Source organism: Dasypus novemcinctus, chromosome 14, assembly GCF_030445035.2.
Source record: "Dasypus novemcinctus isolate mDasNov1 chromosome 14, mDasNov1.1.hap2, whole genome shotgun sequence".
NCBI classification, from domain to species: Eukaryota; Metazoa; Chordata; class Mammalia; order Cingulata; family Dasypodidae; genus Dasypus; species Dasypus novemcinctus.
Genome location: NC_080686.1, coordinates 29,294,168 through 29,319,601, shown reverse-complemented (window position 1 = coordinate 29,319,601; position 25,434 = coordinate 29,294,168). Strand labels below are relative to the sequence as shown.

Genomic DNA, 25,434 nt, shown 5'->3' with positions numbered 1-25,434 from the left:
AGGGAATGAGAGTCTCCTGGTGCCTTGTGGGAGTGGCAGCAGTAAAGTGACATTGAGAAATTTAAGAGAAAGTTGAAAAATAAAAGGAAAACACTAGAGAGGCTCTCTGGAGCCATCCTCTCCTACTTGGCAATTTCTCAACAAGTTTTTCTTTGCCTATCACTTAAAAGGCATTGTATCTCCTTCTTAGGAATACAGCCGTCCCAGAAAGTTTCTCTCAATTTTTTATGCTACTACTAAATTAATTCTCTTCTTCTAAATAATCCCTGGAGATGCAGCGGTGGCAGGGAGATGGCGCCAGGTGTCCACCAGGCAAACAGGTTACAGAAAGAAAGTTATGGACAGCATAGGAAAACCGGATTTCTGACTCTGCTGCCTGGAGGGACTGGCATTTGTGCAGCACTACCCTAGGAGTGGCCTCCATCTCCCGTTCTTGAAACATCACATGTAAACACCTAGCCATGAGCTTGGTACAGAGTAGGCACTGACGGTCCCATCACAAGGACCATCGAGGGCTGAACTATGGAATACAGGATGCTATATGCATGTAGTTTTTTTAAAAAGAGAGAGGATTTTGCCTTTCTTTTTTAAAAAAATACACATTCATAGATTTAAAATTTATATTTGGGAGCTGTAAAAAGTAGTAATATGTAACAGGAGATTTTGTGATATATATGTATTAGCACAACTTTTAAAAAAAAAAGAGAGAGAGAGAAGCAATATGGGTGAAACCTCTTAAGAGAAAACTCCAAATTCTAATGTTAATATTTTGCTAATTCACATAGATGGATGAGCATTAAAATAGATGAGTATTACTTAAGGCTTTTTTCTTTAAAGCATTTTTTTTCTTTCCTATTATATCCATCTTTTTGTCTATTGTATCCTATTATAGTCCTGGACTGTGTCCATCTTTACCTCAGGACATCCAAAAAACTAATTAATGAAAACATCAAGATTCTTCTGCTTGTACCGCTAAAAAATAAACAGAGAGGTTTGGAATCAATTTTCTTTCACATATCAGAAAGACTGTTTGACACTGACTAGTGCACAAAATCACTATTGTGATCAGGAAGATACATTCTAAGTATCAGGGTCCACGCATAGCTAACATGGCAGGGAGAAAGGGTCAGTGATCCATACCAAGGTGTAAAGGGAATTAAGAGAAAGCTTCTTACCTACCTCATGCTATAAGCAAAAATTAACTCAAAAGGGATCAACAACTTAAATATAAGAGCTAAAACTAAAAAACTCATACAAAAATAGGGAAATAACTTTAGGATCTTGTATCAGGCAATGGATTCTTAGATTTTATACCCAAACCATAAGTAACAGAAGAAAATATAATAAACTGAACTGAATCACAGTTTAAAACTTTGGTGCAAAGGACATATAAAGAAAGGGAAAAGACAACTTACAAAATGGGAGAAAATCTTTGGAAACTATGTATCTAATAAGGCTATCATATTCAGAACATATAAAGAAATACAACTCAAAAACAAAAAGACAACCCGATTTGAAACAGGCAAAGCACTTCATTTGTCAAAGAAGGTTGACAAATGGCCGATAAACACTTGAAAATATGCTCAACATCATTAGTCATTAGAGAAATACAAGTCAAAATCATAATAATATACAACTTCACACCCACTAGAATAGCTATTATTAAAAACAAAACAAAACAGAAAAGAAGAAGTGCTGGTGAGGATGGAGAGCAACAGGAACCGTAGTACCTTGTTGGTGGGAATGTAAGATGGTGCAGCTCCTATGGAAAATAGTTTTGCAGTTCTTCAGAAAGTTAGGTACAGAATTGCCATATGATCCAGCAATCTCACTCCTAGGTATATACCCAAAAGAAAAGAAACAAGCGACTCAACAGATATTTGTACACAAATGTTCACAGCACTATTATTCAAAATTGCCAAAAGGTAGAAGGAACCCAAGAGTCCATCAAGAGATGAATGAACAAAGAAAACATGGTATATATGGAATATCATTCAGCTCTAAAAAGGAATGAAGGTTTGATACATGCATCAAGATGGATGAACCTTGAAGACATCATGTTGAACGTAATAAGGTAGACAAAACGACAGATATTGTATGATCTCACTTATATGAAATAAAAAGAATATGCAAATTCATAAAGACAGAAAGCAGAGTAGAGGTACCCAGAGCAGGAGGAGGGAAAATAGGAAGTTAATGCTTAATGGGTACAGAGTTTCTGTTTGGGGTGATAGAAAGCTTTTGGTAATGAATGGTGGTGATGGTAGCACAACACTGTGAATGTAATTAACACTACTGAATTGTATACTTGAAAATGATTAAGGTTGGGACTTTATGTTTTATATATGTTACCATAAAAAGAACACACACACACATATACATGAACAAGGTTGTCCTAAATGGAAGGACTTAGACCTGGAGGTCTACAAGTTTTCTTCAGCATGAGACAGCTGGGTGTAGGTGTTGGAAACAAGGGTGCCTAAAGGAGGGTGCTTGACAGACCCGTTAAGGAAGAGACAAAAGAAAATCCATGCACAGGTCCTGGTGCAACATGGAGATCGGGGACTGACCTAGAGAATAAGAAAAGGAACTGGGAGTGGAAGTGGGCGCAGGAATTATTCCTGAGAAGGGAACAGACCAATTGGTGGGTTTCATATTAAACTACATTAAAAGTACCTTCTTAGAAAATCCTTGCCACCCACTAACTGGTTATTTTATTGAAAGTCAATTGTAATAGTATATCATCTGTTTATCTGTTTTTTTCTGCCTCTCAGGACACCAGCTCCAAACACATCCTACATGTTTCAAGGGAAACAAAGCACATCTTTGTCACATCTGTAAATTAAGTTCATTGCAAAACAGATTAAAAAAACTAACAGGAGCTGCCAATGGAAGATACATAGTAACCTTCAATATCCCTATCACATGATGAAGCAGCTACAACTTTTCCTGTTTTCCTTCCTTACTAAATACATCCTTCCTCTAATGCCCACCCCACCTACTCTTGGATATTTCCCTTTCTGGGATCACAAAGCAGTTGTAGTTTTTTCTAGGTGTATCATATCTCTTATTTGAGGTAGGTTTTATTTATGCTGATTCTTGATAAAGAAAGTATCAGAATTAAAATAAAATGCATGCAAAATATTCAAAGTTGCAACTGAAACAATAAAGTAGAATAGGCTGCTCCTAACAGTTTGAGAGGAGTGTTTGTCTCAACCAAAGTTAAACATGAGCCTGTTGATTTCTGAAACTAGTTCCATTTTATCACAGACATTTAAAGAAGGGACTAAGTGAAATGGTATAGGAGCTACTGACAGAACTTTGCTTTCCATTCTAAAACCAAAACTGCCAGGATGAAGGCACTGAACTTATTCCAACGGACAACAAATCCCTCCATGGTATGTCAGAGTTCCAGAACTGACGGAGCAGGGACAGAGGACTCTGCACTGTCCTTCTCTGCACCCCAGGGCCACCATCTAGGCTCCTCCATCACCAGTGCCTGCCCTGTTCTCCGCCTCCCTAGCTGTAGCACATTCTTAGCCTACCTCCAAGGCAGATGTGAACACTGAACACCAGGGAAGGGGACTGCCAGAGGAATCTGATCGCTAGCAGGTGAGGGGAGGTGGGACAACCCCAGCCAGCTTATGTGAGACAGGAGAAACGCAAAGGGGAAAGGCACCAGAACAAGCAGTGGTAAGATACTGCTGGTCCTCGGCGGCTTAGGATAAAGCTGCTTCTAACTGAGGACGTTGGTAGAAGAATCCAGGTTGAGAGGTAAAAAGATGCAGCAAAAACAATTATCATCACTTCTCCCAGGCTCTATTGGGAGAACCTCCCACCTGGTAGCTCTGCACTATTCTAATCCCACTCAAAGCCAGTCTTCCCACAGCAGCCAGTGATTTTTGGAACTATAAATCTGATCGCTTCACTTCCCTGCTTAAACCCTTTCCATGACTTCCCGTTGCTCTTAGGATAAAATCTAAACTGAGCTACTGCCAAGGTCCCACAAGTCCTCACATGACCCACCCTCTGCCTCTCCTGCGGCTGCAGCCCACCCGGGCCTCTCGCCCCTCCATTCATTACTCCTGTCAGGACACATCCCTTCTGGATCCTCATACGCATCCTGTCCTTTCCCATCTCCAGTCACAGTACCTATGTTCCCTCTGCCAGGAACACCTGACCCTCAGCTCTTCACATTTAGGCCTTTGTTCAAGAGTCGTTCTCCACCAAGCCTTCAGGACCACCCTAATGAAAGTGCGCCCGCCCACGTTCATCTTCTATTATCATCCTGTTTATTGCCTTGTCAGCATTTATTACATCACGACTGAATGTTTCTTGTTTACTGAAAGCCTCCCCTACCAGCTTGTAGGAACTATGACTTATTCACTGCTATGCACTTACTAGGCGTTAATAAACATGAGTTTGCTTCACTTCCGTATTTCACAAACAGATGGAGAGGCACCCTGGAAATTTCAACTTGCCAAAGTATGCTAATGAGGTCTTCAAAGTAACCACTGGCTCATTTATTCCTTCATCAGTCTCCTGAGTCATCAATTTCTCCCTACCTGTTGGCTCACTCCTGTTATTATACATACTAATATACTACAATATAATAAAGTCCTCCCTAGAAATATAGACATTCATTTAACAAATACTTACATAGTGCCTACTATGGGTGAGAGACATATAATTAGCCTGTGCCCCAACTTTTATGATTTGTGGATTACCCTATCTGATAACACTTTTAGCTAGCCTTTTTAAAAACAAGAACTCAGGGTAAACACAAATGCTTATTCTGTGTAATAAAAGAAACCTCATTCCAAAGCCAATATTTACTTTTAAGATTCTTCTTGTGACAGTAAAACTTTACTGGTTAGCACTTAGCACATTAGAAGAAACTCCCCAAAGCACAACAATTATAACCAATTACATATTTAAATTATAGTACTTATTTAAAATACACTGTATTAGTTTCAAATCCTGACCTCATACTGGCTATGTTATTAGTAAAGATAATATGCAAAATTTTACCTTGAAGTTGTTTTTTAAAGAATTATTTATTTCTCTCCCCTTCCCCCTCCCCCAGTTGTCTGCTCTCTGTATCCATTCACTGTGTGTTCCTCTGTGACGGCTTCTATCCTTATCAGCAGCACCGGGAATCTGTGTTTCTTTTTGTTGTTGTTGTTGCATCATCTTGCTGTGTCAGCTCTCCATGCATGCGGCGCCATTCCTGGACAGGCTACACTTTCTTTTGTGCTGGGCGGCTCTCCTTACGGGGCGCACTCCTTGCACATGGGGCTGCCCTATGTGGGGGATACCCCTGCGTGGCAGGGCACTCCTTACACGCATCAGCACTGCGCATGGGCCAGCTCCACACGGGTCAAGGAGGCCCAGGGTTTGAACTGCGGACCTCCCATGTAGTAGACGGACACCCTAACCACTGGGCCAAGTCCACTTCCCTTAAGTCCGCTTCCCTTAAAGTTTTTTTTTTCTTTATTGATTTTTTTAATATTACATTTAAAAAATATGAGGTCCCCATACACCCCCCACCCCCTTCACCCCACTACTCCCCCCACAGCAACACTCCCCTCCATCATCATGACACATCCACTGCACTTGGCGAATACATCTCTGAGCATCGCCGCACCTCATGGTCAATGGTCCACATCATAGCCCACACTCTCCCACGTTCCATCCAGTGGGCCATGGGAGGACATACAATGTCCCGTAACTGTCCCCGCAGCACCACCCAGGACAACTCCAAGTCACGAAAATGCCTCCACATCTCATCTCTTCCTCCCATTCCCCACACCCAGCAGCCACCATGGCCACCCTCTCCATACCAATGCCACACCTTCTTCGTTAAAGTTTTAACATTTCAAAAATTAGGACTTTTATGTGTATTTTCCCTTTCTTATTAATAGAAATTGCAAAATTCATCTCCAGAATGGTAAAATTAATTTAGACCTATCCCAGTAAGCACTCCGAATCAAGAGCCAAGAGAACAAGCCAAGGATAAATGCATGCTCTAAAATGGGAAAACCCCATTTGAGGTTTGGGAAGCCAGAAGAGAGAACAGAAGATAAAATCAAATTTCAGAAACTTCTACACAAGTTCTAGAGTCAAGTTTTAATCTGGAAAAGTCACAAGTAAAATAAAAACACTGTTCAATTTGAATATGTGGAAGGATATGCTTGTAATGAAAATGAAGCAAAACAAAATCAGGTTTCTTATATCCATCACCTTTCTCTGAAGAACTAAAAGCTTCTAACACATATTTTTCCATATATCCAGGAAAACAAATTAAGAGGTATGAACATTTTTTAAAGATTAAACATTGAAAGTAAAGAAGGTAAATTACTTCCTGCAGATTAGAAGGAAGAGAACTCAGTCCTATCCAGCTCAGAAAGCAATGGGGAGTGATGGTATGATTTGTACCTAGAGATGCAAAAACAATAAAAATCTTAGCCATAACATCCCACAAGAAAATCCAAAGCTGAAGATGTTGCTCCATGAAATCTGTCTTGTTCTGATTATTTCCTGAGTTTATCATGCTTTATTATTAATTTATTTTAGGAGGTACGGAGAATTGAACTCAGGACCCTCATACATGGGAAGCAGGCACTCAACCATCAAGCTACACCACTCCCTTGTGTATTTTTTTAAACATCTGCCTCTTCATCCCTGAGGGTGTTGGGCAGGCTGCTCTCCCTCCATTCACTCCCCTCGATGAATCTAGGTCTCAGTATCTTCACTTCTATGTTTTTATTTACTGCTGAATTACCCCCTGCCTTCTTCCTTAATTGCCCATTCTGTAGAAACGAAGCTCATTTAAATAAAACTTTAAGCTCATTTTTATTTAAAAAGCAGGTAAGTGGGTCTGTGTGTATTATTTTTCTTTAAAAAAGTAAATGGAATTTGCATGTGCATGCTTCTTGTCCTTCAGGTGCTTATATGTAGCAAAAAAGACAAATGTTCAAAGAATTACAATGCAAAGTTGACTGTGATGATTTCTTTAAGAAAGGTATGAAAAATGACTAAAATTCAGAGGAAGGAAAAACCGCTTCCAACTGAGCTTCTCCAGGTAGACTTCAGAGTGGCGGTGACATATGAGGGAGGAGTTGAAGGATGGGCAACCAAAATAGAAAGGGCAGCAGAAGCAAAAGGAGAGCAAAATGGGAAAGTCTTCGGTACAAACCAGGAATAGCCATTCATCCAGGTTGTTGGATTTCCTGCTCACATGGGCGGGAAAGACCTACTCTTTAATAAAAACAGAAAGAGAAACTGCCATACAGCAACACCCTCCTAGGGATTTCAAGGTTACAAGTGTAAGCTGGAAACTGCTCTTCTTACTTAGAGGAGATAAAGGTTAGAAAAAGTTAGTTTGAGAGCATGTTGTAGAGGACCTTGAAAGCTGGGCTGTGCCCTCTGGACTTCATTTTGCAGACAAGGGCATGCTACGAAGGCATTTGAAAAAGGAAAACGCATGGCTGTAGGTATAGAGGGTGGAATGAAATGGAGGGGTGAAATAGGCGCTTGGCAACAACAGAAGAGGCAGGTTTGCAAAAACTGACAGAAGTTAGTCTGCAGCTATCTGCACCCCGCAGGGGGCGGGCGTTGTATGCAAAGGAGAAGGAAGAATTAACACTGCCCTGAGGTTTAATTCCTGGGTAACTGGAAGAAATAACTAGAAATAGGGGAAGGGAAAATGACAATGAACTACGTGATTACTAGCCCTGCAGGAAATGTCTGCTTCAGATCCAGGCATTTGCCACCATCTTTGTGCCAGGCATTGTTTCTAGACACCCAGAACACAGCAGTGAACACAACCGGTGAGGACCCCTGCCCTCACAGAATCTTTCCTCCAGCAGCAGACAACAGAACATTAGCAAAATAGTAAAAAGATACATACCGAGCATTATAGGAAATGTGGGGTCGTGTGCAATTTGAAACAGGATTGAGAAGGTAATATCCAGGGATTAGGAAGCGAGCTATGTACCTGTATAGCAGGGGAAGAAGTCAGCAACTAACACCAACATCTCCAAATAATTTCATTCTATAATGCTTTCGAAGTTTGCAGCAACATTGCAACATATCTCTTCAGTGACCCAGTCCTACTTCCTTAGGCAAGCATTCAGGGTTCTACTTCCTGACTCTACCCTACCCAGTCAAAGAAGACGTCACCAATAATGCAGTGATAAAAAACTGCCTCGTAGGTCAATTTGTTTACAATGGATGTTACATTCTCTCTAGGGAGAAGAGGGCCATTTTAAAACAACAAAACCAAAGTACAGTTAGAACAACTTTGCACAAAGTTTAAGAAGACAATCATCTTGTTCTCAAAGCAATAACTTATGTAGCAACTTTGAGACTTGATTTAAATCAAAGGTGCCGAAGAATAATTATGAATAATGCAATTAAGCTACCAAGCAAGATGTTGTTGAGAGAAAAGCCATTCACTGCACCTTAAAACTGTAAAAAATTAAAATACCACTACCATTGAAACTGTAATACCATCCTCTGGTTTTATAATATTTTGATCAGAATTTAATTCTAATCTAAACCCTGTCATTTATTAGCTCTGGGTCTTTGGGCCTCATAACTATCTGGTTTTCCAGACCCCTCTCAATGCTGAGATTTTATGTGGGGTCAGAAGCTCTGGTTTGTGTGGTTAATTTAATATTTGGGCGTGGGGGCTAACCAAGGCTTGCCATAATAGTACAAATAAGGAACTGCCCAAAATAGCATACACAACTTTAAACTGTCTAAAGGGCTATGAATTCTTTTTAAACAAATCCATCAGAACTTGGTGCTTAAAGTGAGGATACACTCACCATAAGAGTGTTGCCTTTTCCATCCCTCTTTTAAAACGGCTTTCAAGAGTCTTAAATCTCTGATACCATTTTCAGGGGATGTGATCTGGAACAGAGTGCACGATCACATCAGGCAATACCTCTGGCATGAGAGAAGTGTAACGAGACCTTTTCTCGTGGGGCTAAGTCTATGAAACTGTTCCAAAGGAGTTCCCAAGCATTTCTAGTAACAGCAACAGCTCTGAGGAAACAAAAAGCATAGGTCTTCCGGTAGTGACAACTTTGACGATTAATGCCCACCTGAATTTACAACATAGAAAACAGCCAACATTTACCGTGGGCTATGTGCCAGGCTCTAGGTATTACATTTCATTTTCATGACAACTCTATAAGGTTGGAGTTAACATTGTCACCGTTTTACATATGCGGGAACTAAGAGAGAGAGAAGTAAACCGTCCAAGCTTCCACAAATAATTAGTGAATCCGGATTTGAACCCGGGCAAACTACCTGTAAAGCCTGCATGCTTAATCGCCACGACACACTGCCCCAGTCAGCCCTGGCGTCCTTGTTTAAATAGCAGTCTCGCTACTACTGGCACCCTTCGTGCAAACTAAAGAACACACAGTCAAAATAAAGCCGCGCCGCAAGCTCGCTATCGAGTTTCTCCCCCAGACCTGAGCCACAAACTATAACCATAGTCTAAACTTAAAAACTCTCCAGCACCTGAGGCTTCTGGAGGCTGGGCGGGGCGGGCGCGGGGCCAACATTTTCCGCGCAGGGGCGCGCGCAGGGGCGCGGCGGGCTCGGGGGTCCCCGGGCTCCCGCCCGCGCAGCCGGCGCGGAAGTGGCGTCTGGGCCGGTCCAGACAGTCCGCACCTGCTCCGGGCGCGCCCGAGGGCTCCCTCACCTGGCCCGCGCAGCGCCCGGGCCGCTGCCTCCCCCGCTCCCCAGGAGCTCCACCGACCACCCGCTTACCTTCAGGGACCCACCCCCGGCGTCCGAGGAGCAGGAAGCGCCGCCACTGCTGCGCCACTCTGCGGGGCTCGGAGCCACCCGCCGCCCACGGCGCCCGCCGCGCTCCAGCTCTACCCACCCCGGGCCTGCCCTCGCGCGGCAGGCCCCGCCCTCCGGATAGGCCCCGCCCCCTCCGTGACAGGCCCCGCCCCGGCCGCCAGCTCCGCCCCCGGTGCTCTCAGGGCTTCAGACCTGAGAGGAGCCCCGTTAACAGAGGAGTCTGGGATACAGAGGAGCCTCTGTTAATAGAGGAGTCTGGGATACGTGTCCCCGGGAAAGGAAGGGTGAGTCGCAGGCAGATGTAAGCGGGGAAGGAGAGCACATCCTGGGGGTAAGGTGAAGAAAGAGGCTGGGGAAGGGACGGAGAAAGCACCCTCCCTAGGTTCAAGCTAAAGGGCACCACATCTTAAAAAAATAAGAGTTCACATGTTCAGAGCATTGGCATAATCTCCTTCTCAGGCAGTCAGACACAAATACAGGATTCCATGCGTTAGAAGTTACTGGCAGTGGGGTTCAGAGGGGCAAAGGAAGGAAGTAAAGTCCCTTTATTGATCTCCACCACGAATCCTTGTTCCTATTTTAATATTTTTTAGGAAGATATTTAGATTACATAAATGTTACATTAAAAAAACAGGGAATTCCCATACGTCCCACTCCCTATGCCTCCCACATTTTCCCACACTAACGACATCCTTCATTATTGCAGTACATTTGTTACAATTGATGAAAACATTTTAGAGCATTGCCACTAACCTGGCTTATAGTTTACATTGTAGTTTACACTCTCTCCCAAACAATTTTGTAAGTTATGACAAGATATGTAAGGGCCTGTATCTGTCGTTGTAATGTCATTCAGGACAACTACCAAATCCCCAAAATTCCCCATTTTACCTGTTTTTCTCTCTCCCTGACCTCAGAGCCTCCAGTAGTCACTGCCTCCTCATCAATAATATAATTTCTTCCATTGCTATAATCACAGTAAGTCTATAGTAGAATACAAGTAAAGTCTATTTTAGTCCATAGTTCATCCCCCAGTCTTGAGAATTCTGGGATGATGATGCCCACTCCACCTTTAATTTAGGGGGCTTCAATCCCATGGGGCAGATGGATGGGACTCTCTTGCTTGCAGTTTTAAACTCTTGGTTCTTTGGGATGGTCATTGTCCATCATCATCTCCTTGTTAGCTATTCTAGGTGAATCCAATGAACTGGAGAGTAGGTGTTGCAACTCCATTGAGATTCAGGGCCCAGCTGGCACATGGACAGCCCAAAGATTTAAGTCTCTTGGACGTACACCTATCAACCCTAGTGCTAATTATAGGTTCAAATAGAAGGGACAGAAGACTCATGTTTAAGGAAACCACAACTGAGTCCAGCTCTCTCACACTGGGGAACATAAATTCCAAAGTAGGGCTCACTGGCAAGGCATCAAATTCCTGAGCTATCTACCCTACCTACAGTGTCTGGATGTTTCCAGAGCCCTCACATGTCGAGTTTTTTGAGGTACTATTTACTTGGGCAGTTAATGAGATCCTGCTGAGATGCACAAGCGTAACCTCTATACTGACTCACTATAAAGTCTCTTAGCCATATAAAGTCATTTGTCTTTACCCTTTCCCCCTCTTGGTCAAGGTCTTTTTCCAGTCACATTGCTAATTGGTGCTTGGCAGTAATCCCTCAGTGCCAGGGAGGCTCATCCCTGGGAATCATGTCCCACATGTCCTACACTGGGGGGAAGGTAATGCATTTATATGCTGAGTTTGGCTTAGAGAGAGGCCATATTTAAGCAACAAGGAGGCTCTCAGGAGGTAACTCTTAGGCACCCTATAATATTAGGCTAAGTTTCAATGTCAAGAGTAAAGGTTCATAAATACGGTCATCAGTATCAAGGGCCCATCAATGGACCATGCTCCTTCACTAGTCATTGCCCCTATACTCGGGATTCTTGATGTTCCTTTGGAGAATGTGGCAGATCTCTCCAGGATAGGAATTTATATCCTTTCGGTTATTGTGTGAATCTCCACCCACTGTGACAATGCCCCATGAACAACTGAACACATTCATATACCTTATATGTATGCTCAGATGACCCTCCTCCCATGAGTCCCACATCACTGACACCCCACACAAATGGTCCTCCCCTGTCATAGTTGTAATCCTTCTGTGATCCAAAACTTCTTTAGAAATGAAGCTAACAAAATAGCCAAGTACAATTAATAAGAAAATGAAATAATAATGATAGTTTTAAAAATAAGAAATAAAATACAAAATTTTTTTCAAAAAATTTAAAAAAAGATTTGGAATAATAAAAAAATGAAAAATATTTTTTTTAAAAAATGTTGACATTATGTCTTTTTTAACTATAAGATCCGCTGTCTTGTATGTATCTTGTTCCTCTTTAAAAACTGTAGAAACTAACCTACATTAAGTATCTTCACACCTGTTTAGATTACTGTGGGACACTACCTTCTCTCAAACAGCTCAGGCACATTTCAAGAGAGCAGACCCATTACACCCATGCTGGGTTTGGCTTCCACACCCACCGTGTACTCCTACAAAGCTTGCAGCTAAGTAAAAATGGATAAAGTAAAAATCAGACCACTGGGAAGGAATTGTTTTAACTATTAATGTTCTTGGATTTGGAAGGCGAAAAATTATTTGACCCAAGCCAGTAATGAATTGAATTATGGCGAGGAAGCCAACAAGCAGGATTTATACACAGTAACTTTTGCTACAAGAATTTCTGAAATTCAATGTAAATACAGTACAGAGTGGCGAAAGTTCAGCAGACCTGCATTGCTTAAATTAAAGCAGGGGTTCTTAACCTATTTTGTTCTACAGAAGTCTCTGCCAGTCAGGTGAAAACCACTGACCCCGTCTCAGAATGTAGCAGCCGATAGTTTTATGACACTCAACTATCACTGAGTCTAACAACTACTGTAATTTTGAAGTATGGATGAGCGTGAGTGATTTTTCGAGATATGTAACAACTGTAATGTGATATGAAATGAATACTACAGTCATTTATTGCATACATTCATAAATGAAGGAAATGCTAGATTTCAGTTAGAGGGCAAAGAAAGTAAAGATAATAAGTTGATTGTTTTTCAATTTGAGCCCATGGACCCCATAAAATCTTTCCACGGATTCCTCAGGGGTCCATGGACTCCTGGTTTAGAACCCCTGACTTAAAGAAAGTCATAATTTCTCAAACCCTTAATTTTGTTATCTGTAAAATGAAGGGATCAGGCCAGGTGACCTCCAAATTCCCTTCCACACTGCAGAGTTATTCTGTCAGACTCAATTCTTAAAAGAGAAAGAATACTGAGAAAGACTTTTCTGTCAAAAGCCACACAGAGAAATTGGGGAATTTTTAGATAAAGCTTCAGAGATCTATCTTTGGGATCACTTCATTTAAGCTCTCCTTTTTGACTTTCCTGTTTGTAATGATAATATCACTCATCTAGCTCAAAACCTTGACTCTTCTTCCTTGCATAACTGGTCACCAGCTCCACGGCTTTGTCTCTTCAATGGCTCTTCCATTTTCTCTGCCAATGCCCTATAAAACACAAACTCTAAGAACTCAGGATCTTCCACCTGAATCTAACATGCTTTTTCCACCTAATCAACTCCCTGCATGCCTGTGTGTCTGACAGACTGTCTCCTCACTTTACAGAATCTACAAGATGCAATTAACATTCTTGCCACCATATATACACTCTATATTTGCCAGCTCAGAATACCCTTTCAGTCTGGGCAGTCTGTCCTGTCCTGACTACAGTAGCTCAGCTCAAGGAGCTCACTGCAATGAAATACTACAATGGTCAGGACCTGCACTGCTCAACCTGACACTTAGCAGAGCTGCCTTGCTTTGTTTTCTCTGTCATCCATAATATTTACGTCCAAAACTAAACTGTAAGCCACTCACGAGATGACTACAGGTTTCCTTCCATCCAGAAAGAAAACACTATTTTCACTATCTCAAAATGCCTTAAAGAAACAATATATTCATATACAATTAGGCTGTTGAGTTTACCTTTAACAGCAAGATTCTGCTTTTGTCTGAAATAACACAATAATGCAGCAAAGCCAATTACAAACAACGATTGGCAGTTATAAAGGCCTGATCCAGAAAATGGGAAAATAAATTGCTACTAAACAAGACTTGTTTGGGAGACTGAATGTTTGAATTTGAAATTCAAGGCAATAAATAAAACTAAAAAGTTGCCTATTGACCTTTCTTTGCGGCATCATTATTTTTCAAACATATTGTATACCCTAGTTAAGTGTTTAAAATATGTTTAAGGAGTCTATTTTTATTTTCAACTTTCCTTAAGCCTTCTTGCAGCCTTGCGGTAATTACAATATTAGTCTTTTTTTTTTTTCATGCAGATAAGATAATGAGAGTTTCCTCTTCTAATTCAAATAAATACTCAAGATAAGATAAACAAGAACCACACAGCACTTGGAGTTGGACTAGAACGTTTTCAGTGTTCCAAATATAAACCCTTGAATCCCAGTAAATTCCCTATGTTAGGGGGCCCTAGATACTACGAAGATCTCAGAGAGTAAATTTTCTGTAACTGCAACTTTACCCAGATGGCAAAAGCAGAAGCAGAACCAAGTTTGCAGAATGACTACCAAGTGAGAGTGAAAACTGATTTGCAATCTATCAATGGCCTCTTGTGTTTTGAAAACGTCACACACATTTAAGTGAGGTCCTGTAGCGCTGAGGTCTAGCCCAAACAGTCTATAAATTGCTACTCACAGCAAACCTTTATAATATTGGGGAGATGTAAGAAGTATTAAATAGGCAGACTAAACAACAGTCACACACTTCATTTTACAGAGTTTTTGTACCAGATGCTCTTGGTGATTATAGCCTCTTGCAATCCCTACTCCTTTCCTCAAAATGTGAGGTGACTGTGAAGAGTAAGTAGGGCCTCGGGGGACCTTCTGGACACAGCCAAGATGGACTAACAAGGAGCAGATTTGCTCTCCCACCTGAAACAACCACCACCATCATGCAAAAATAGAACCAAAGTATATAAAACTACAGTTTTCAAGATATTAGACATCCGGTGATGAAGTAAAACGATCCCCAAGAGACGAAAAATAAACGAGGCGAGCACTAACAACGGCCCAACCACCTAACTACGTTGAGCTTACAGACCATAGCACAGGGTAGGTGAATCCAGGAGCTCCCGGCCAACTTCCTGAGTTGAGATGGAGCCAAAAGTCTGGGAAGAACGAGGCAGCTAGAGTTTGCTGGACAAAGAACGAGAGAGGAGAAAACTGTACAAAGAGCCCCAGAGACCTGCAAAGGACCCTCCTCCAGTACTCAGCAATGGTGATGGTGGGTGCATGTGAGGAAACTACCCGAGGGCAGAGAAAGGGAAAGATCAAACCATCTGAAAACACTGGCGTGAAAAGTATTGGGCCCTAACAGAGGGCTGGGAACTAGCAGTTCTTAAGACATCCAGACCATAAAACCTCCAAGTTCAATGGGAAAGAGTACTCAGAAGGGTCTCGACTAATTGCTGCTTTTGGTCCTCCAAAAAATGATAAAAGAGGGGTACTTCCGGGAAGATGGTGGACTAGAAAGATATGGGACTCTCTTCTGTCCCAGGAAAACAGCTAAAGGATAGGCAGAAATGGCCTGAAAAAATCTTCAAGGGTTAAGGACACCAGGGGAAGGATGGACAACACCCAGAAGAGAGACGGACAAAGGGAAAAAATCAAGAGGACAAAAATGTGAGTTAAGGGAAGCAGACTTGGCCCAGTGGATAGAGCGTCTGTCTACCACATGGGAGGTCCACGGTTCAAACCCCGGGCCTCCTTGACCCGTGTGGAGCTGGCCCACATGCAGTGCTGATGCATGCAAGGAGTGCCGTGCCACACGGGGTGTCCCCACGTAGGGAAGCCCCATGCACAATGAGTGCGCCCCATAAGGAGAGCCGCCCAGCACGAAAGAAAGTGCAGCCTGCCTAGGAATGGCGTCGCACACACAGAGAGCTGACACAGCAAGATGATGCAACAAAAAGAAACACAGATTCCCGTGCCGCTAACAACAACAGAAGCGGACAAAGAAGATGACACAGCAAATAGACACAGAGAACAAACAACCGTGGCAGGGAAGGGGAGAGAAATAAATAAATCTTAAAAACAAAAAATGTAAATTAAAGGCGGCACTTACTACTGCTGACCCCCCTCCCCCACACTAAAGATACTTGTGAATTCTCAGTCCTCTCAGTGGCTACAGACAAAGGGGGCCCTAGGGATCCACCTCCCCAGAAAAGGGGAAAGAGAGGGACACAGTCTAAGGTTGACTCAGCTTTAGGCCCCAAAATTTGGTCTGCTGTGTCCCACAAGCCCTTCCAGGCTGGGTGGGGCTATTGTTTGCCTTGGGAGCCAGCTAGAGACTAAAGAGATCTAGAACTGAAGAGATCCAACCCTCTCAATCTCCCTCTCTACTAACTGGGACTGATTGTTGAGAGCACAGAGGAGAGTGGGATTATTTCCTTCTTGAGGAAAGGGAGTTTCCAGTGAAAGTTGGAGAACTGTCTCTGAGAAAGTTTGACTTGCAAGGCTTTTAGCCTACAGGAAGGAACCTCTGTCACACTGATACACTCTGTGTTGCACCAAACCCACTCCGACTAGGCATTTAACTGAGACGGCTGCCAAAGAGTGCCATGCTGGCAGACCAACGAAGTGCAGGTGAGTAAATTAAATGTAAATAAGGAAGGGAGGCTTTTTCTGGTCTTTATAGCCTCCAAGGCCCCAGGAAGCAGGTCTGAAACCCATTACTGGGTCCAGGGCCAAGATTTGAGCAAATAACAGGGATAATCCTAAAGACCCAGGTTGAACCAAGAGTCAAAGAACAGCTGTCACACACAGCCTACCATCAATAACCTCTAGGAAAGAAAAATTGAGAATCTGAGTAAACTTACCATCCTAATTAAATGCCTAGACAACAGCAAAAAATTACTAGCCATACTAAAATAATAGAAGATACAGCACAAGAAAAGGAATATATCAAAGACATAGAAGAGATGCAGGATTTGAGAAAACTAATTAATGAGGTGAACACAAATTTCCAAAATCAAATTAATGAGTTGATAGACAATATGGCTAAAGAGATAAAGGACATCTAGAAGACACTGAGTGAGCACAAAGAGGAATTTGAAAACCTGAATAGAAAAGTAACAAAGCTCATGGGAATGAAAGACACAATAGGTGTGATAAAAAAATTAGAGGCATACAACAGCAAACTTGAAACAACAGAAGAAAGAATAAGTGATACCAAATACACAATAGCTGAAATTGAAGAAAGAAAAGAATGGAAAAAATTGAGCAGGGACTCAGGAAGTTGAATGACAACACAAGATGCAACAACGTATGTGTCATGGGATTTCCAGAAAGAGAAGAAAAGGGGCAGAAAGAGTATTTCAGGAAATAATAGTTAAAAATTTCCCAACTTTCACAAAAGAAATGAACTCACATGTCCAAGAAGTGCAGTGTACCACAATAAGAATAAATCCAAATAGACTCCAAAACACATACTACTCAGAACATCAAACGTCAAAGATAAAGAGAAAATTCTGAAAGCAGCAAGGGAGAAGAAAACCAACACATACAAGGGATACCCAGTAGGACTTGGTGAGGATTAGTAATCAGAAACTACAGAGGTGAGAAGACAGTAGTATGATATGATTAGGATATTGAAAGAGAAAACCTGCCAGCTGAGAATTCTTTATCCATCAAAATCATCCTTCAAATATGAAGATGAGTATAAAATATTCACAAAGAAAAACTAAGAGAGTTCGTAAAAAAGAATCCACTTTTGCAGCAAATATTAAAGGAAACCTTACATGCTAAAAGAAAAAGACAGGAGAGAGAGGCTTGGAGGAGAGTATAGAAGAAAGAATAGCTGAAAGGATAACCAAAAAATAAAAAGACAGACAAAAATAAGACATGACATATGAAAACCAGAGAATAAAATGGTGAAAGTAAATAATGCATTTATAATAATATCATTGGATGTGAATGGATTAAACTCCCCAATCAAAAGATATAGGCTAACAGAATGGATTAAAAAAACATGAGACATCCATATGCTGCTTACAAGAGACTCACCTTAGACTCAGGGATACATACCAGCTTAAAGTGAAATATTGGAAAAAGATACTCCAAGTAAATAGTAAGCAAAAAAAGAGCAGGGGTAGCTATACTAATATCATACAAAACAGACTTTAAATGCAAGAATGTTAAAAGAGACACAGAAGGCCATTACATATTAATGAAAGAGACAATCCACCAGGAGAATATAACAGTCATAAATATCTATGAACCAAACCAGGATGCCCCAAAATACATGAGACAAACTGACAAAACTGAAGGGAGAAATAGACTTCTCTACAATAATAGTTGGAAACTTCAACCCACTATTCACATCATTAGCTAGAACAACTAGACAGAAGATCAACAAGGAAACAGAGACCTTGAGCAATATGATAAATGAGTTAGATCTAACAGACAAATACAGAACATTGTACCCAAACTCAATGGGTTATACATTCTTCTCAAGTGCTCATGGATCTTTCTTTAGGATAGACCACATGTTAGGTCACAAGGCAGGCCTCAAAAAATATAAAAACACATGAAAAAATGTTTAACATCACTAATGCCTAGGGAAATGCAAATCGAAGCTACAATGAAATATCACTTTCATATCTATTACAATGGCCTCTACTAAAAATCCACTATAGGTGTTGGAGAGGATGTGAAGAGACAGAAACATTTCGTGGGAATGTAGAATGGTACAGCCAGGAAGCAGAGGTGGCTCAAGTGATAAGGTCTCCACCTACCACAGGGGAGGACCTGGGTTCAATCCCTGAGTTCTCCTGGTGAAAAAGAAGAGAAAGCATGCCTGCATGGTGAGCCAGTGCCCGCATGGCGAGCCAAGTGCCCGTGCAGTGAACCGAGTGCCCACGTGGTGAGCCAAGTGCCCATGTAGTGAGCTGAGTGCCTGCATTGTAAGCCAAGTGCCTGAGTGAGTGCCTGCAGGGTGAGCTGAGTGCCCATGTGAATGCCCGCGTGGTAAGCTGTGCCCACGCGGTGAGCAGAGTGCCCATTTGCCCGTGTGGCAAGCTGAGTGCCTGTGTGAGTGCCCACATGGTGTGCCAGTGCCTGCATGGTGAGCCAGTGCCTGCGCAAGTGAGTCACGCAGCAAGATGACAACTCAACAGAAGAGAGACGAAGGGAAAAGTCAAGGCGAAGCACAGCAGAGACTAGGAACTGAGGTGGCACAATTGACAGGGAACCTCTCTCCACATTAGAGGTCCCCTAATTGAATCCTGGTGAATCATAGAGGAGAAAGACAGACAGGAAGACAAAAAAAGAGAAATAGATACAGAAGATCACACAGCAAATGGAGAGAGACAGCTAAAACAGCAGGGTAGGGGAGGGGGAGGAAAAAAATGGTACAGCCACTGTGGAGGACCGTTTGACAATTACTGTATGTTAGCACTACTATGAATGAGGCAAGTTGTGTAACATATTGTATAACTCCATTTATATAAAATGTAAATATAAATCAACTTATAAAGTTGGAATTAGGTTAGTGGTCATGTAGTGCTGGGCAAGGCATGCTAAAGGGTGTGGAGTTTTTCTTTTTGGAGTAATGAAATGGTTCTAAAACTTTTTGTGGTGATGAATGCACGACATTGTGATTATACTAAAAGTCATTGATTGGGAAACGGACTTGGCCCAGTGGTTAGGGCATCCGTCTACCACATGGGAGGTCCGCAGTTCAAACCCCGGGCCTCCTTGACCCGTGTGCAGCTGGCCCATGAGCAGTGCTAATGCGCGCAAAGAGTGCCCTGCCATGCAGGGGTGTCCCCGCGTAGGGGAGCCCCATGTGCAAGGAGTGCACCCGTAAGGAGAGCCGCCCAGCGCGAAAGGAAGTACAGCCTGCCCAGCGCGAAAGGAAGAGCAGCCTGCCCAGGAATGGCGCCGCCCACACTTCCCGTGCTGCTGACGACAACAGAAGCGGACAAAGAAACAAGACGCAACAAACAGACACAGAGAACAGACAACCGGGGGAGGGAAGGGGAATTAAATAAATAAAAATAAATCTTTAAAAATAAATTTAAAAAAATATAAAAAAATAAAAGCCATTGATTATACACTGTGGATAGATAGTATGGTATGTGAATAAATCTCAATAAAACTGCTTAATAAATAAATTAATAATTGTGCAAGAGTAGCCAAAAATAGCAGTTATGTACAGCAGGGGAAACAGAAAGATTGAGATGTGAAATATTTTCTTGTTTGTGTGTTTGTTTCTTTGTTTATTATTATTTCTATTGAAATAATGAAAATGCTCTAAAAAATTATAAAAGCAAGATCTGAAAGGATCAAACTGTTTCCAATCATTTAACTGCATCTCACATTTAAATTCAAGGGCATATATAGGAATACAAAAGTAACCAGCCCCTGACAAGGTAAAATTCACAATGTTTGGCATCCAATAAAATATTACAAGGCAAGCCTAGAAGGAGAAAAATACAAACTATACTGAGGAGAAAAGTCGATAATCACTAAAACCAACCTATTATTGACACGGATATTAGAATTAGCAAAGATATTAAAACATTTTTATAACTACATCTCATGTATTCAAACGCAGCAAGATGACACAACAAGAATAGACACAGATTCCTGGTGCCGCTGACAACAATGCAACAATGGAAGCAGACACAGAAGAACATGTAGCGAATAGACACAGAGAGCAGACAACTGGGGCGGGGTAGGGGAGGAAGAGGAGAGAAATAAATAAATAAATAAATCTTTTTAAAAAACGTTCAGTAGATATGGGAAGGTATGAAAATTTTCTAAATTGAACTTCTGGAGATGAAAACTACAATTTCTGGATGGGATTAACAGATTATACTATGCTGAGAAAAAGACTTGTGAATAACAAAACCTAGCAGTAGAAGACTTTCCAAAATGAATGGTCAAAGGGAAAAAGCAATAAAAAGAAGAGAATCTGACTGAGAGATGATTGCTAAAGGGTATGGAGTTTTGGGGTTTTTTTGAGCAATGAAATTGTTCTAAAATTTTTTTGTTGTGAATGCACAACATTGTGAATACTAAAAGCCATTGATTGTATACTTTGGATAGTTTGTATGGTATGCAAATATATCTCAATAAAACTGATTTTTAAAAAAAGGAAAGAAAAGCATGAAAAAGCTATAGGACAACTTCAAACAGACTAGTAATGTATATGTAATTGGTGTTCCTAAAGGAGAAGATAAGGGTGGGGACAAAGGGATTGGAAAAGAAATTCAATTTGAAGACATAATGACTGACATTTTCCCAAATGTGGTGAAAACTAGAGTCCACAGATCCAAAACGAACCTCCAACACTAGAAACATGAAAAAACTGTACATCATAATGAAAATGCTAAAAACCAGCGATAAGAAGAAAAGCAGCCTGAGGGGGTAGAAAAAAAAGACATGTTACATATGGAAGAATAAAGGAAAAGGTGGCAGATTTACCATCAGAAATAGTGTAGGCAAGACAGTGGGGCTGCATCTTTAAAATTACTGAATTTTTAAAAAAATTACCAACCTAAAATTCTATGCCCAGCAACAGTATCTTTCAAAATTGAAGGCAAAGAAAGATTTTTGCAGACATACAAAAGTTGAAAAACTTAATAACCAGCAGAGTCACATGAGAGATGCTAAAGGAAGTCCTTTGGACAGAAAGGAACTTATTTCAGATTTCTGGATATATATACAAAGTAATACAAAGCACCAGACATGGTAACTATTAGGGTAAATATATAAGATTTTTTTCTCATAATTTAAATCTCTTTAAAACATAACCGTTATGTCATGATAATGACTTATTTTTAAAAATTGATTTATACTTATATTTTATATAAATGGAATCAAACAATATGATATACAATATATTTAGTTCACAGTATGATAATAATTTATTGTGGGATTTATAGATTATGTGTAAGTAAAATGTATGACAACGGTAAAAAGGCTATGTAGAGAGAAAGGAAAACACTGTCTTAAGAGCCTTATCCTATATGTGATTTTGAAAGATGTATATACTAAAACCCTAAAGCAACCCTTAAAATAAGAGAAAAAGAGAAGTTATAGGTAACAAAGGCCATAAAATGGAATGGTTAAAAAAATGCTCAATTCAAAACAATACAGAAAAAGAGGAAAAAGAAAATAAGAATAGCTAAGACAAAAAGAAAACAAATAGCAAGATGACAAACTGAAACCGAACTCATATCAATAATGAATAAATGATTAAAATACACCAAGTAAAAGGCAGAGCATATACCACTGGATAAACAAAGCAAACAAATAAATGCTGCCTAAAAACCCACTTCAAAGGTGAAGACACAAAGAAGTGAAAAGCAAAAGGATGCAGGAAGATATACCATGCTAATACCAATCAAAAGAAAGATGGCGTAGTTATATTAATACTATACAAAGTGTATTTCAGAGGAAATGATATCATCACATGTGGCAGTCTGAGATTACTTTCTGAATCCCCAAAAGAGAAAGATTGTGTTTTTAAACTATTCTTGTGGGTGTCACATTCTCTAACTGAATTAATTTGTTTGAAGGTCCTTTGATTACTTGAAAAGATCACTTCAGGGCTGGTTTTTGTTTTTTAAGGATATACTGGGGCTTGAACCCAGGACCTCATACATGGGAAGCAGGTGCTCAAACACTGGGCTACATCTGTTCCACAATGAGAGCTGGTTTTATCATTTGTTTGTTTTTTTCCCAGGAGACACCAGGGATCAAATCTGGGATCTCTTACATGGCTTGTACATGGGAAGCATGTGCTCTGCCACTCAAACTACACCAGCTCCACTTTAGGGCTTTAGATTGGACCACATCAATGGGGCATGATTCATGCTGTCTTTGCCCTCTTGCTAGGGCTGATAAAAATGGAGAGACACATAGACACAGGAAAAGGAAGTTGTCTTTTTTTTTTTTTTTTAATCTTCACCTCTTAATCTTTCTATGTGCCATTTTTTAAAAAAGATTTATTTATTTATTTATCCCCTCTCCTCTCTCATTGTCTGCTCTCTGTGTCCATTCACTGTGTGTTCTTCTGTGACCACTTCAATCCTTATCAGCGGCACTGGGAATCTGTTAATTGCCATTTAATACCTAAACTACCCCTTTTCAGCCATGTATTAGCCAAAAGGGGTGCTGATCCAAGTACCAGAAAATCTGTTGGCCTCTATAAAGGGTATTTCTTTGGGGTAAAAGCTTACAGTTACAAGGCCCTAAAGATTCAACTCAAGGTTAGTTCCTCACCAAGGTCTGATGCCACGTTCTGAGGCAAGATGGCGGGCAACATTTGCAAGGGCTCAGTCTTCCTCTTTCTCTTAAGGCTCTGCAGCCCAGCTACTTCTGATCTCAGCTGTAGGCTGGAGGGCTCATTTCTTCCTGGCTCAGCTGCTCTGGTCTCTTCACAAGGTCAGCTATAAACTATCAGGCTAATGGCTTATCTCTCTTCCTAGGTCACAGGATCAAAGCTCTCTCCTCTGCTGTGTCTAAAGAGCTCTCTTCCTCTGTGTATTTCTTCTGTATTCTTGATTGAGTGTCCATTTATACAGCCCACCAAGGGGGCGGGGACTCAATCCTGCATGCCTTAATGACAGTGGTCAAATCAAAGCCCTAATCTTGATTTACCAAGGAAATGTAAACCCTTTGAATTTAAATCAATCAATGGGTATCACACCCAGAGGAACAGACCAGTTTACAAACATAATCCTTATCTTTTTCTGGAATTCATGAATAATATCAAACTGCTAAAAGCCATATTCCCAATTATAAAGTCTTGTTAGTTATATTCACTAAAATGCATTACCATCAATCTATCCATTTCCACACTTTTACAGTCAAGCTATTTAAAAATTCTACATACTTTAAGAATCATCCACAATCACCTTGCATCCTCTTCTTCACTCCCACTATCTACACCCAGGCCTTCCTTCTTATAGAGTTGTGCCAACTTTACTGTAAGTCTCCAGGTTCCTCCCTTTCCCTGTTCCTATCCATCTTGTAGAATGCCATCTAAAGCCCAAGTCCAGTCATGCCACTTTCTCTGTTCAAAATCTCATAATGATATCGCACTGTTGACAAGATAAGATCTAATTAGCCCAGCCTTCTAGGTCCTCCATATTCTGACTACCATATAACCCAACTTTCCTTTGATGTATCCCATGCTCTAAGCAAAACAACCCGTTTCCTTTATATGCAATGTGCTCCTCATGGTACCTCATTCCTCTATATCTCTAAGTCCTGTTCGTCCTTTAAGACATAATTGAAATACAAGCTCCTTCAAGAATTTTTTTCTATTCCTTTAGTGCGGAATATTCTCTTTCCTGTAAGCTCTTATGAGCATTTTCTCTGTCCCTTTTATGTTAAACATTGCTGTCTACCTCAGAATTATTTACTTATATTTATACTTCGTCTATTAACCAATAATTTTCATTTCTGATTCATCCTATTACCCCCAGAACTATTAGCAAAGTTTTTTACACATATATTTATTGAAGGAAAAATGATGAATACAAAATGAATATATGCCACATGTTGGCTTTCATTATGAAATTGGAGATGTGTTTTTCTGGGAACATATTTGACCTTAGCATGTTAAAAAACCCTTTGAAAATCACATATAGAGAATATTATAATTTCCTGCTGAATAGTTATAAAAATATTTCTGAACACCAATGTGGTGGTTAGGCTACTGTGTCAATTCAGCCAGGTAATTGTGCCCAGTTGTTTGGTCAAGCAAGCATAAAAAAGGACATTTATGGACTTTAGGCACCATTGACTTTATTGCAGTGGTAAATCATAGATAGCTGGTTATAATTACATCAATCAGGGTGACTGCCATCAGCAGCGAGTGACACTTAACCCAATCAGTTGAATCCCTTAAAAGGGGTAGTGATTCCAGCATTGAGAGAGAATTTTCCAGCTCTTTCTTGGACAGTCAACATCTCCTAGAACTCGTTAAGGATCTTCACTGGGCTTTCATCAGGGCTCCTGGTTTCAGACTGCCTGTGGAACCTGGACTTGTGATCCCCACGGCTGCATGAGAAACTCTGATAAAACCTCTATCAACAGATATCCCTTGCTGATTCTGTTTCCCTAGAGAATATCTTTAACAATAATTGCAAATGGTCTTAGTGGTAACGGGTCAGAATACTATAATAGCTAACAGCTGTAAAGCACTTACGTGTCAGACTTTTTCTAAGCACTTTACATATATTAGCTTATTTGATCTCAAATTAACCCTATGAGCTAAGCACAATTTTATACCCAATACCCAGAGAAATCAAATAACTTGTCACAGTTATCATACAGCTAGTAATTGCCAAAGTAAAGATTTGAACCCAGGCACTCTAGTTTCAGAATCTGCCTTTATCCCCTATCCTAACACCCCTCTATAGCAACAGCTTAACTGGGTATAATAAATGGGTTTGAAAAGGTCAATGAGAGTCCAAAAAAACCATCCCTAATATTCTTGAGCAAGTTAATATGAAAC

At 40.8% G+C, this 25,434-nt stretch overlaps 1 protein-coding gene across 13 annotated transcripts in view; it reads right to left on the bottom strand.

Annotated features, from left to right (window-relative positions):
- The window catches only part of SGK3 (serum/glucocorticoid regulated kinase family member 3), a 187,971-nt gene that overhangs the window by 104,443 nt on the left and 58,094 nt on the right, over window positions 1–25,434 (bottom strand). For 2 of the 13 annotated variants that reach the window (XM_071207839.1, XM_058275597.1), the window contains exon 1: window positions 9,790–9,947. The exons of 8 other annotated variants lie outside the window; for them this stretch is intronic. The gene's annotated coding sequence lies outside the window, so the exon portion shown is untranslated. Of the gene's footprint in view, window positions 1–1,730; window positions 1,835–9,789; window positions 9,955–25,434 lie in introns of those variants that run through there. 3 more of the 13 variants (XM_071207837.1, XM_058275592.2, XM_071207840.1) reach the window with 3 other exon arrangements.